Below are 13,069 nucleotides of genomic sequence, written 5' to 3'. Positions count from 1 at the left end.
ACTGCACTCCAGCCTGAGTGACAGAGCGGGACTCCATCTCAAAGGAAAAAAAAAAATACATAATGTCACTGTGTGAAATGGTCTAAAATATATACTTTAGGATTCATCTCCCCCCAAAAAACACAGAACCACAGGAGAAATTTGTTTTAAAATGTTACAATAGATTTATTCTACCTTTTTATAATATAACAGCTGAAGTAGACAGAAAGAAAAAATAAATCATCCAACTAGATTGAAAAGTCCCCACCAAGTCCTAATATTTAAGAGAATATAGTTTCTTCTCTTATATCCATGAAAGTTTTACAAAATTGGGTCACGTACCCAGGCCACAGAGAAAATATTGAATAACATTTACAAATTCATATTCTACAGGCTACATTCTCTGACGATAATAAAAAGCATAATTACATAAAAATAAAAAAAGACAACTAAACTACCTTAACCAGTAAGAACCTAAGAAGCTTTCTTCAATACCTAGGATCAAAATGAGAAGTCAATTCTGTGGTTTCACCTTCCATACCAGAGTGTTTGAAACATAGCCACACGTAGAGGAAAGTGTTTAGTCTCAAATACTTTATATTAAAAAAAAAAAAAGACTGGAAGCCCCAAAATAATCGAGTTGGGAACATGACTTAGGAAATTAGGAGAACAGCAAAATTAAATAAAAAACATAAAAATAAAAACACAAAACAAAGAGTCAAGAATTGACAAGTAATACAAATAGAAGTTTATATAAATAAAATAAATATAAAATTAGGAAGTATAAATAAATAAAAAGCTGCTCTGGGAAATCTGATCAAATTGAAAAAAAAGAAAGAAACACAATATTAGTAATGAGAAAGGAGATATTGTACCAGACAACTAGTAATGTAAAGTAGTTGTACTGGAATATGAGGTATAAAGTCTAGAGCAACACACTTAAACATTTAGAACTATATGAGTTCCTGGGAGGAGAGTAATTATAAAAACAGATTTAAAAAAATCATAAGGGCTGGGTGTGGTGGCTCACGCCTGTAATCTCAGCACTTTGGGAGGCCAAGGCAGGCGGATCAACTGAGGTCAGGAGTTCGAGACCAGCCTGGCCAACATGGTAAAACCCCATCTCTACTAAAAATACAAAAGAATGCCAGGGCATGGTGGTGTGCACCTGTAATCCCAGCTACTCAGGAGACTGAGGCAGGAGAATCACTTGAACCCTGGAGGCAGAGGTTGCAGTGAGCTGAGATCAGGCCACTGCACTCCAGTCTGGGTGACAGGGCAAGAAACTCCATCTCAAAAAAAAAAAAAAAAAAAAAAACATAAGGTATCAGTGAGCATAGGAAAAAAATTAGGAAATGTCGTTCAGGTCTGTCATTGGAGACATACCAGCACCCACAAGCAACACTACTGGATGAACCTCCAATGGCACAGAAGGCCTGGATGGGGGCTGGCAAAGGCAGATGTGGCAGAAGCCACCTTCTGGCAAACCTACAGGTGTGAAATAGGTGTGACAGGACAGGCTGGAAAGGACAGGGCACAGTCAGAGCAGAGTGGTGGGAAGAGGGGGCCCGGAAGTGAAAGGCAGGACAGACTGGGGTTGGACTGAGATGGGACAAGACTGACAGGGCAAGGACCTTGTGGGAAGGTCAGGAACGGGACAAGATGGGTGCAGGTAGGGGCATGATGGCCATGAGGGTGGGGCCTGTCACCCACCAACTATTGGAGGTTTGGAATTGGGTTTGCAGCCAGAGAGACAGGTTTAGGGAACATCATGAGCTATCAAAATCCTTGTTCTTCCAAAGTTGATGAAGAAAATTCTAGACAGTGGATGTAACAGCAGGGCAGATCCCTTGGCCTCAGGGTTCAGGGAAAAAAGGCACAGGGATGGAGGAATGGACGGGAATGGGGAATTTTTGGACAATCCCCCCGACCACCACCAAGGAAGGGTAGACAGAGAGACAGGAGACCAAGTGGTGGACAGAGAAGCACAGAGAGAAACTCCAAGATGCCCTAAGAAAAAGGTGGATGGAGCAGCAGTTGTGGGAGGAGGGATTTGTGAGGTGTCACCTTTACACAGAATGTGGTATATGGGACCTAGGTCCAGCAAGGCTTAGATGTCCACCCTGGAGCACAGGTCACTGGTGAATGGGTCATGCTGGATCGTCTTGTGCAGCATCAGAGCCAGCAGCCCCACCCGGTTCATCAAAGACGTGTGCACCTTCTGCTCCTGCTCAAACAGCTGTTCCAGCTTGTGCAACTGTGGGACCTGAATACTCGAGAGGGAGTCCAGGATCCTACCCCATCCCCCAGCCCCCTCGGCATGGCACCTACCACCTGCATGCGCTCCAGGTCCACCTCGGCACGCCTCAGCTTCTCCCAGCTATAGTAGAAGTTGCACAGGCATTTGGGGAGGCAACAGAAATTACCCGTGAACTCAAAGACATTATGCACTAGTGGACAACCGCCCACCTCATCCTTTGGCACCTATGGTGAAGAATAAAGGAGGATGAGCTATGAAGGAGGGTAGCCCTGGGGAATGATCAGGCACAGGGAAACAATAGGGGGATGGAGGACAGAGAGGAGAGGGATAGGGAGTGATCAGGCAGGGGGAAGAGAGGAATTCAGAGAAGAGAGGATAAATAGCGGGTGATCAGGCATAGAGGATAGAGGAATGAGGTTGACTAAGCAGGGATGGAAGAATGCAGGTGACGCAGGCAAGAACAGAAGCACAGAAAGAGATCCAACAGAAGGAGGGATGCTGGAGGGCAGGTGGGCCAGGGAGAGCTGGAGAGCTGGAGGGCTGGAAAGCAGTCCGGCAGGAGGAGGGAAGGGTTGAGGGTGGTCCGAGGAGGAGAAGTAGATGAGTGGGGTTTGTTGATGCAGAGGGGAGGTGAGGGCTGAGGTGAAGGAGAGGAGGGTGGAGGGAGAGAATGGGGAGCGGTCAAACAGGGAGGAAGAAAGGATGTAGGTGACAGGCAGAAAATAGAGTCAGGGGTCAGTGAGGCAGGGAAAATGATCAGAATGGAGGAAAGTCAGAAAGTGAGGAAGAGAAGTTGAGGGTGCCACACAAGGAGGAGGGTACAGCGGGTTGGCCAGGCAGGCGGTGGGGCAGGAAGGGAGGATGGTCGAGCAAGAAGAGGATCAGAATTGGGGGGTGCTTCTGCAGTGAGGAGGGGCAGGACCATCCGGAAGGTGGTCGGGCAAGGAGGGCATGAATACAGACAGCCAGTTAGAGAGAAAAGGAAGAAGAGAGGGTGAGAGGCAGCAAGGAGCATGGAACGTGGGGTGGTCGGGAAGGGAAGGGGGACACACAGGGGTTGCTGAGGAGATGCGGAGGGCAGTCAGGCAGGGAGGATTGGAGGAATGGAAAGTGATGAGGTAAGGAAGGGTCTCACCTTGGGATCCCAAGAGTGCTCAGAACACAGCACCTTGAGGCGCTTACAGTACCTCTTACTCTTCAGACTGTAGGTATCACGGAAGAGCCATGTGGTCCTGGAGGGGGGTGGAAAAGTGAGATGCTGAGAGTCAGGAGGAGGGAGGTCCCACCCCAGAACCCTACCTGCACCTAGTCCCAGACCCCGCCCATACCATGCCTCTAACTACACCTGCCTCTGCCTCTGAGCCCACCCACATCCTGCCCCTGACCTTGCTCAACCTTGCTTCTGACCCTGTCCACATAATGCCTTCAACCCTTACTAGCCCCCACACTCACCCTTCAATGCAAGTAGGGTACAGGGACCCAATGGACAATTGGCACTCACACTGGGGAAGAAAGAGCACAAATGGTAGGAACTGTGGACATATGCTGCGTGTCCTCCTACAATAAAGCTCCAAACACCAGGTCTGTTGTCCCCTGCAGACCCTATGCTCCTGTCTGCACAGCCAGTGTCCCCCTCACCACTGGTTAATGCCCTGACCTTGGTTCTCATACTGGGTGTGGGGGAAGAGCACACAGGGGAAGCCATGGATGTGTGTTGCATTCCTCATATAACAAATATCCAGGCGCCAAACCTGCCCCCACCACATGGACCCTACCCATGTGCCACCCCACCCAACCAAAAACACCCTTGTCCCATCTGACTCCCAGCCAATGTTCCAACCTTGGCAAAGCAGCATTCCATGTGGCACAAGGCGACACACTTAGAGATGGGCTGCCCGCAGGAGACACAAAAGATCTGCAGGTCTTTGCTGCCCTTTTCACCTTTGTTGTTCTGCACAGGAAAATGGAGGGGCCAGGGAAGCAGTACAGGATGGGGAGGGACAGAACAAGAGGCCAGGTACCTTTAAGCTCTACCTTACCAATGCCCTCTCGCCTAGTAATCCGTGCACACAGCCTACTGTTTGCCATGCAGAATGATGGCCTCAAGTTCATGGAAATGGCACTCCGTGTCCTTCAGGCGAGTATAGGTGTCCTGCTGCTCATGGTGGATGTGCTCGAGCATTTTCTTGCCATGCTCATTGGCAATGCAGGGGCTCCTTTGCCACTGCTGGATGCACTGGGGAAGGATGTTATTGATGCAGCTGGAAGAAGAGAAAGCAAGAAATGAAATGGGTAGATGGGGACATCAGAGGAATGAGAAAAATGAGCTACTGAATGGTGACTCTATAGGGTACCGAGTGGTGGATGAGGGCATGTTAGTGAATGGGTGGTTGAACAGTGGATGGGTCGGTGGATGGGTGGATGGGTTAGTGGCTATAAGGATGGATGAGCAGGTGGGTGAGTGGCTATAAGGGTGGATGAGCATCCTGGTGGATGTAATGTGGATGGGTGGTTCAGTGAGTGGGTGACTATGACGGTGGATGGGTGGGTGGCTGAGTGGAATTACAGATGGCATGGATCACACCTTACTTCGCCTTTGTCCCTTAACCTTGAGGTGCACTCATTTACCTGCCAGCCTCATGCTACAGTCATCCAAACAGTACTTGGAGCCCGGCCAAGTGGGATACACACAGCCGGGTCCCAGGCACTGCCGTGGTGAGGCTGGGTCCTTGACATGCTCCGGATGCTTCCACTTGCCTGTGTGCTTCCTTTTCTTTCTTTCTTTCTTTTTTTTTTTTTTGAGATGGAGTCTCACTCTGTCACCCAGGCTTGAGTGCAGTGGCACGATCTCGGCTCACTGCAAGCTCCGCCTCCCGGGTTCACGCCATTCTCCTGTCTCAGCCTCCTGAGTAGCTGGGACTACAGGTGCCCACCACCACGCCCGGCTAATTTTTTGTATTTTTAGTAGAGACAGGGTTTCACCATGTTAGCCAGGATGGTCTCGATCTCCTGACCTTGTGATCCGCCCGCCTCGGCCTCCCAAAGTGCTGGGATTACAGGCGTGAGCCACCACTCTCGGCCGTGTGCTTCCTTTTCTGCGTCTGCTGCTTCTCCTTCTTCAGGACATGAGTGGTCATGGCAGGGTCAGGAGGGTCGATGTCAACCCCCAACTCCTGCACCCCTGCCCTGCATTCCACGCCCGACCTGCCTTCATGCTCCCCATTCAATTCGTCACCTTCTGCTCTACCTTTTTCTTCAAACTCTTCCTGTGCTTCACATTCACTGCCTGCTTCTGCCTGCGGGATCCATGAGCTGGAGCTTCATGATGTCACTCACCCAGGGCTGCAGATCAGGAAATACTGACACACTCCACACAACTGGTTTCTCAAAGTGGTCTTCGGATACTCCCTGCCTCCTGTCACCTCACTGTTGAACCTCACTGCCTTCACTGTCCCCATCCTTCTACCCCAGGGTCCTCCCTCACACTTGCCAGGCTTTGCCAAAAATCCCCTCTGCAAGTGTCCTGGTACAGGTCACTGCCAAAAATTCCCTCTGCAAGTGTCCTGGTACAGGTCACAGTGCCAAGGCAGGTCCTCTTCAGACAACAGCTGGGGTGTGGCTGTTGCCCAGGTGCCTCCCTTACTGCTAGTGGCACCACTGCTGTCTGGTACTTCTGGGCTAGCCTGCACTTCTGCGTTTGAGGCAGCTGTCAAGTGGCCAGTGGGACCACAGCAAGGTCTCTGGGAGTGTTACAGGCAAGATCTGAGGGGAGACCCTCAGCATCAGCCCAACTCCCTGTCCACCCTGTATCCTAGACTCGCCGGGGACCAGAGATTACTAGTAGGATTCCCATGCTCGTGGAAAGAGGGCTGTTGGTCAGCCATAAGTGGGTAGGGACAGACAACCCTGCCCCAACACTCCTGGCCTCACCCTCAGGCCAACCTACCCTGGGGCAACCACACCTACTGGATGCACTAGGCCCTGCCTGCCTAGGAATGACTGATACCACCTGGTCCTGCCTCTGCCCACCATATCCAGACACACCTGGCTGGTCCACCTGGACACATCTGCCCCCAACTGGCCCACCTCCATGCATAAGGGCCTGCCTATCCGCCCAGAAAATCTGGGTGCCACTCCTTCAGATTTGCTCTGCTCAGCCTGATCCACCCCTCCCTCCAAGACACACACACTACCCTGCTTACCCAACACGAGGGACCCAGACAAGTCCACCTCTGCCTGCCCAAACACACTTGGCCCTGCCCCTCAGGCAAGTTCAGTCTGCCTCACTGCCTGGACTACTCAGCTAGTCTCCCCAGGTTCCGCCTACCCACTTCTGCGCGCCTGGGGCAAGAGTGAATGGGTTGATCAAATGGTGGATGCATGGGCGGATGGATTGAGGGACTATCAAATGGTGGATGGATGGGCGGACGGGTTGAGGGACGCTCAGATTCACCTTACCCTTCGCACCCTGTGGACCTCACACATGGCGTCTGGTCATACCCAGCCCCGCCCCTTGCCAGGCTCCGCCCCCTGCCCAGACTCTCGCAGCACCACAAGCCCCTTCGCATTCCCGGACAGAGAGGACGCGGCTTCACCTCACAGCCCGCTGAAACATGTTAAGACGCCAAGCCCTGCCCCTCCTCCCCACTTGCACAGGCCACATCGGGCCCTATGGGCCCTGACCCACACACCTAGCGAAATTTCACAATCTTTATTCTGAAAAGTACTCCTACCTGTGCCCAATATCGCCACATAAAATGCACAAATATACGTTTGCGACCCAGGAGATCGAGACCAGCCTGAGGCAACATCGCGAGACTTCATCTCTAGAAAAAAAATTTTTTTAAATATTAGCCAGGTGTGATGGCGTGCGCCTGGGGTCCTAGCTACTCAGGAAGCCAAGGCAGGAGAATCGCTTGAGCCCGGAAGGTAGAGGCTGCAGTGAGCCAACATCGTGCCACTGCACTCCAGGTGAGATCCCACCACCGCACTCCAGCCTGGGCGACAGAGCGAGATTCCATCTCAAAATATATATATATATATGTACACATTTCTGTGTGCATCATATATATGCACACATGCAAACAAGTCACTACTCTCGGCAATTAAGGGAGCAAGAACACACACAGGACCAATACACATCTTGAACAAAACAGTATCAGTTGGAGAACTCATACTATCTTCAAGCTTAATAAAAATGGGCCTTGGACTTAGTCTTAAAGGGACTCTAAACACATTCCAATTAATAAGCACCACACAGCACACAGATAAGGTGCATCAGAAATCAATAAAAGGCTTACCTTTTGTTAATTGGAAACACACATCTAAATAACTCTTGGTAAAAAGAAATTAGAAAACACTTAACTATTATGAAAACAATAATTCTCAACTTGTTGTCTTAGATGGAACTTTAAGCCATCTTAAAGTTCTTTTCTCATCTTAATATGAGAAAAGAAGAAAAATGGAAATAAATTACCCATCGGAGGATCTGACTGGGAGCATTCAACTCAACTTACAGCAAGTCCCTATTGTGACTCCACAAACCTCCATTATCAACTCCCAAATTCCCTTCGATGACCATACATCCACCCTCCAATCACAAAATTCACAGTCTCTCATCAAAGCTCTTGCAAAATACCTCAGCATCTAGTAGATGCTGAATCACGGAGCCTCGTGTGAGGTGCAACCAAAAAGCTGTGAAAGAGAAGCTTCGGGAAGCACCCTTGTCCCACCCCTTTCTAAATGTGTCCAGTTCAGGCTTGCTCAACACCTGGACAGAGGTGCTGTACCACCCAAGTTCAAGAGCATAGTTACAGAGAAACAATACAGCCGTGTGTGCACAGTTCCCACATTTTGTTTTGGCTTATTTTTTTTTTTCTTCCAACCTTTGTTTTAGGTTCAGGGGTCCATGTGCAGGTTTGTTTTATGGGTAAATTGGGAGTTGCTGGGGTTTGGAGTACAAAAGATTTCATCACCCAGGTAGTGAATATAGTACCCTACAGGGAGTTTTTCAATCCCCACCCTCCTCCCACCCTCCACAGCCAAGTAGACCCCAATGTCTATTGTTCCCCTCTTTGTGTCCTGGTGGACTCGTGCATTACATTTTGTAGGTGATTGATCATTGCAATATCATATATAACAAGAAAATTGCTCCTCTTATCATTTTCAATTATTTTGAATAATTTCATATTATTACTATTTTACTATCTATTATTATTACTATTTTTAGAGACGGAATCTCACTCTGTCATCCAGGCTGGAGTGCAGTGGTGTGATCATAGCTCACTGAAGCCTTGAACGCCTGGGCTCAAGCGATTCTTTCACCGCAACCTCCCAAGTAGCTGGGATTACAGACTATCTGCTATTATTTTAATTATAAGGTAGGCAATGAGAAAAGCAAACAAAAATCATATCATCTTTTAAAGTCAGGAAACTAGGAAAAGATTTATAAAAAGTGCAGGAAAATAGAAAGCGAAATGTAAGAAGTTAGAAATAAATTCATATTTGAAGTTCATCCTTTATTACATGATCAGTAACTTTTTTAAAAAAGTTGTTAAAAAGGGTAGAAGCCTGACACGCCACGCGGCCCCCCAGTCTCCCGCGGCCGCCTCCCCTAGGCATGGCTCAGGGTCTCACCTCACTATGGCAGCGGCATGGCACAGCACACTCGATTTCATGCTCAACACCAAAGCTGATGGCGAGACCATTCTAAAAGGTCTCCAGTCCATTTTCCAGGAGCAGGGGATGGCAGAGCCGGTGGACACCTAGCAAGACCACACCGCTATTTAGCAACCTATACAAACAAAACCGGCAGCCTTACCAACTTGAGAATTTATTCACATGGATTGGAGTTACTGGACCTTCAGAGTTATGATGGTGACGCACAAGGCAAAGAAGAGATCAACAGTCTTTTGAACAAAGGAGAAGAAAGAATGAAAGAATTGAGTCAAGACAGTACTTGGTGGATGAGGCGATTACCACCTATAGTTCCAGGAGGAACCATCGACAGATATTGGCCCACAGCAGATGGACTCCTGGTTGAATACAACGTAGATGAAGTGGTATATGATGAAGATTCACCTTATCAGAACATTAAAATTCTACACTCGAAGCAATTTGGAAATATTCTCATCCTTAGTGGGAATGTCAATTTGGCAGAGAGTGATTTGACATATACCTGGGCCATCATGGGCAGTGGCAAAGATACACTGGCAAAGATGTACTCATTCTGGGAGGCTGAGATGGGGGCATATTGTGTGAAACAGTCGAACTAAAACTAAAGATGGTCACTATGATAGAGATTGATGAAGTGGTGATTGCTGGATGTAAGAAATATATGCGGACTTGTGGTGATGTCTTAGATAATCTTAAAGGAGACTGCTATACGAGGTTCAGTACTGCATTCCAGTACTGAAAAGGTATGCCAAAGAAGGGAGATATTTGATTACGTGATTAATGATGTGATAGCTGTTCCAATCTCCATGTCTCCAGAAGATTCCACATGGGAGTTTCTCAGACTGATTCCTGACCTCTCAATGAAAGCATTGAAACAGGTTGTGAAATATTTTACACAAGGGGAACTCTGTCAATCTGACGGAAGCCCTGTCTCTCTATGAAGAACAGCTGGGGTACCTGTATTGTCCTTTGGAATTCTCAAAGGAAATCGTCTGTGTCTCTTCATACTTGGAATTGTGGGTATTTTACACCATTTGGAAGAAACCTAAACCTCAAAGATGAATATCCTCTAACCATGTATGCTGCAAATAACCTTCCTGACCTCCATATGCTATACATGACGTCAAAATGAGTCACGCAATTGATTGTGACTTCCTTAAAGTTTTCTTTTTTAAATTATTATTTTTAATTTTAAAACAGTAAATGGAAAATGTATATTTTGATGAGTTTAGGGTGTTGTTTTTTTGAAAGTCAGTTGAGGGATGGTTAGACAGCACAGCTAAGACTGCTAAATGCGCTAATCCCCTGGAATGTGATTTGTGTTCCTTTTTACTTCTCTGTGGACTTTTTTTGTTTTCATTTTGGCACACCTTCAATTTGGATGTTTGAAGGAATGAACATCATTGTTTTGTTTCAGAAGTAAGTTCTTGATGATGTTTCCTTCCCCCAAAATTGACTTAGATATTAAAATTTGGTGCTTATCATCACGATAAATAGTTAATGCTCGTGAGGCTTAATACCTAGGTGATGGGTTGATAGGTGCAGCAAACCACCATGGCACACGTTTACCTATGTAACAAACCTGCACATACTTCATGTGTATCCTGGAACTTAAAATAAGATAAAATAAAAAAATGTAAAAACTTTTTTTAAACAAATAATAAGAGCCCCAGCTCACCCCTGGGTGGTGAGCTCACCACCTGTAATCCCAGCACTTTGGGAGGCCAAGGTGGGTGGATCACCTGAGGTCAGGAGTTTGAGAGCAGCCTGGCCAACATGGTGAAACCCCATCTCTACTAAAAATACAAAAAAAAAAAAAAAACTTACCCAGGCATGGTGGTGGGCGCCTGTAATCCCAGCTACTGGGGGTGGGAAGCTGAGGCAGGAGAATCACTTGAACCCGGAAGGCAGAGGTTGCAGTGAGTCAAGATCACACCATTGCACTCCAGCCTGGGTGGCAGAGGGAGACTTCATCTCAAAAAAATAAAAAATAAAAATAAATAAATAAATAAAATTTGGTGCTTATAAGAGAGTTTAAAAAAATGAATAGCAATTGCTTCAATTCAAATTACAAAAGAGACCCCAAAAAAGTTGTTAATGGAGTGAATGCTCCAGTTAATGGTTGTCATTTTGTATAAAAATGGACAAATCCAGTCATACACTGTTTATGCCAAACCTAGCAAATCATAAGAATATAGAAAAGTTTGAAATAAAGGGATGGAAGAAAATTTGCCAGGCCCATGCTAATCAAAATAAAGCAAGGTCAGTGATATTGCTAGCAAACTGAAAAGACTAAGACAAAAAAGTATTCATTGGAATTGAGAGGGCCCTTCCATAATGATTCAATTCACAATGAATATAAACATTCTAACCTTATATATGCTTAAGAAAATGGTGTAAAATAAACACAAAGAAAATATATTAGAACAAACAGTAAAATAACAAAAAAAAATTATCATTGTGGAAGATTATAACCATACTGCTCCACTAATTCCCACTGACCCTTCAAGCCTCTGCCTTGGCATCTCTGCCTAGGAAGCTCTCTTTGCTTCTTTTCCATCTGAGTGGCAGGCCTCTCTTCTGAATAAACTTATGGACATAATTATAATATAGTGAGAGCTCTTCATTTTATTTTAATCATTAAGAAGAAAATATGGGTGTTGTCTGAACCTCTCACAACTGTTTTGTGTCTGTTTTCCCCATTAGAAATGAGAGCAGGGACAATGTCGGTCTTCATCACTGTTAGACGCCTACTGCCCAGTTTACTGCCATGGGAGGTGTCCACAGTAGCAATTGGTGATTAAAGAAATATATCAGGGACTCTGACCCTCTGGTGTTTTTGCAAAATGGCAAATTACTGTAATCTATGTGGCTCCATATTATTTCTTAGAGATAAAAGCAAATAAATGCTATAATTTACACTAAAGTTACATTTAACTAACCATGGACAAAGTCAACATTCAAAAAATGTTAAGATCTTTGTTAAGAAGCTATTTTCCTTCATTCAAGCCTAGTGTCTAATGACAGTGTCCCCAGCTAAATCTAAATCTTTACAGCTTGTATCAAACTCAGTTTAGGGATTGGAACATGAAGTGAGAAATCCAAGCTGAACTCAGAAGCATACTGTGAGCTCTATGTAAGAATTAAAGAAAGAGGAAAGAAATATGAAAATTGGCTCAGCAGTTAAAGACAGGTTTACTTTGGGAAATAAACCTGAGAGGGGCTTCTGGCCTAGTTAGGACAGAGGCACTCTCTCTTACAGACTAAGAGTTTTTTTATTTTTTATTTTTTCATTTTGCTTTATTTTTGTTCAGGAACTAAGACTACAAGGCCATACATAGGACAATTTTCTTTCAATGCTTATGATAAAAGTCTACATGCTTACAAAGAAAGGTTCATCATGGCCTTTACAAAAAACAAATAGAAAAGAATTGCTTTTTTAAAATTTTACTTTAAGTTCTGGGGTACATGTGCAAAATGTACAGTTTTGTTACATAGGTATACTTGTGTCATGGTGGTTTACTGCACCTATCAACCCGTCATCTAGGTTTTAAGCCCCACATGCGTTAGGTATTTGTCCTAATGCTCTCCCTCCCCTTACCTCCCACCCCCCAATAGGCCCCAGTGTGTGATGTTCCCCTCCCTGTGTCCATGTGTTCTCGTTGTTCTACTCCCACTTATGAGTGAGAACATGCAGTGTTTGGTTTTCTGTTCTTGTGTTAGTTTGCTGAGAATGATGGCTCCAGCTTCATCCATGTCCCTGCAAAGGACATGAACTCATTCTCTTTTATGGCTGCACAGTATTCCATGGTGTATATGTGTCACATTTTCTTTATCTAGTCTATCACTGATGGGCATTTGGGTTGGTTCCAAGTCTTTGCTGTTGTAAATAGTGCTGCAATAAACATAGGTGTGCATGTGTCTTTATAGTAGAATGATTTATAATCCTTTGGGTATATACCCAGTAATGGGATTGCTGGGTCAAGTGGTATTTCTGGTTCTAGATCCTTGAGGAATCACTAAACTGTCTTCCACAATGGTTGAACTAATTTACACTCCCACCAACATGTAAAAGCATTCCTATTTCTCCACATCCTCACCAGCATCTGTTGTTTCCTGACTTTTTATTTTTTTTTTATTATACTTTAAGTTCTA

At 45.8% G+C, this 13,069-nt stretch overlaps 1 pseudogene; it reads left to right on the top strand.

Annotated features, from left to right (window-relative positions):
- The first annotated feature begins 8,812 nt into the window (after positions 1–8,812).
- LOC105509504 lies at positions 8,813–9,976 on the top strand (annotated as a pseudogene).
- The last annotated feature ends 3,093 nt before the right edge of the window (positions 9,977–13,069 follow it).

Source organism: Colobus angolensis, unplaced genomic scaffold (genome assembly GCF_000951035.1).
Source record: "Colobus angolensis palliatus isolate OR3802 unplaced genomic scaffold, Cang.pa_1.0 Scaffold176, whole genome shotgun sequence".
Classification (NCBI taxonomy): domain Eukaryota; kingdom Metazoa; phylum Chordata; class Mammalia; order Primates; family Cercopithecidae; genus Colobus; species Colobus angolensis.
This window is presented reverse-complemented; position numbering and strand designations above follow the sequence as displayed.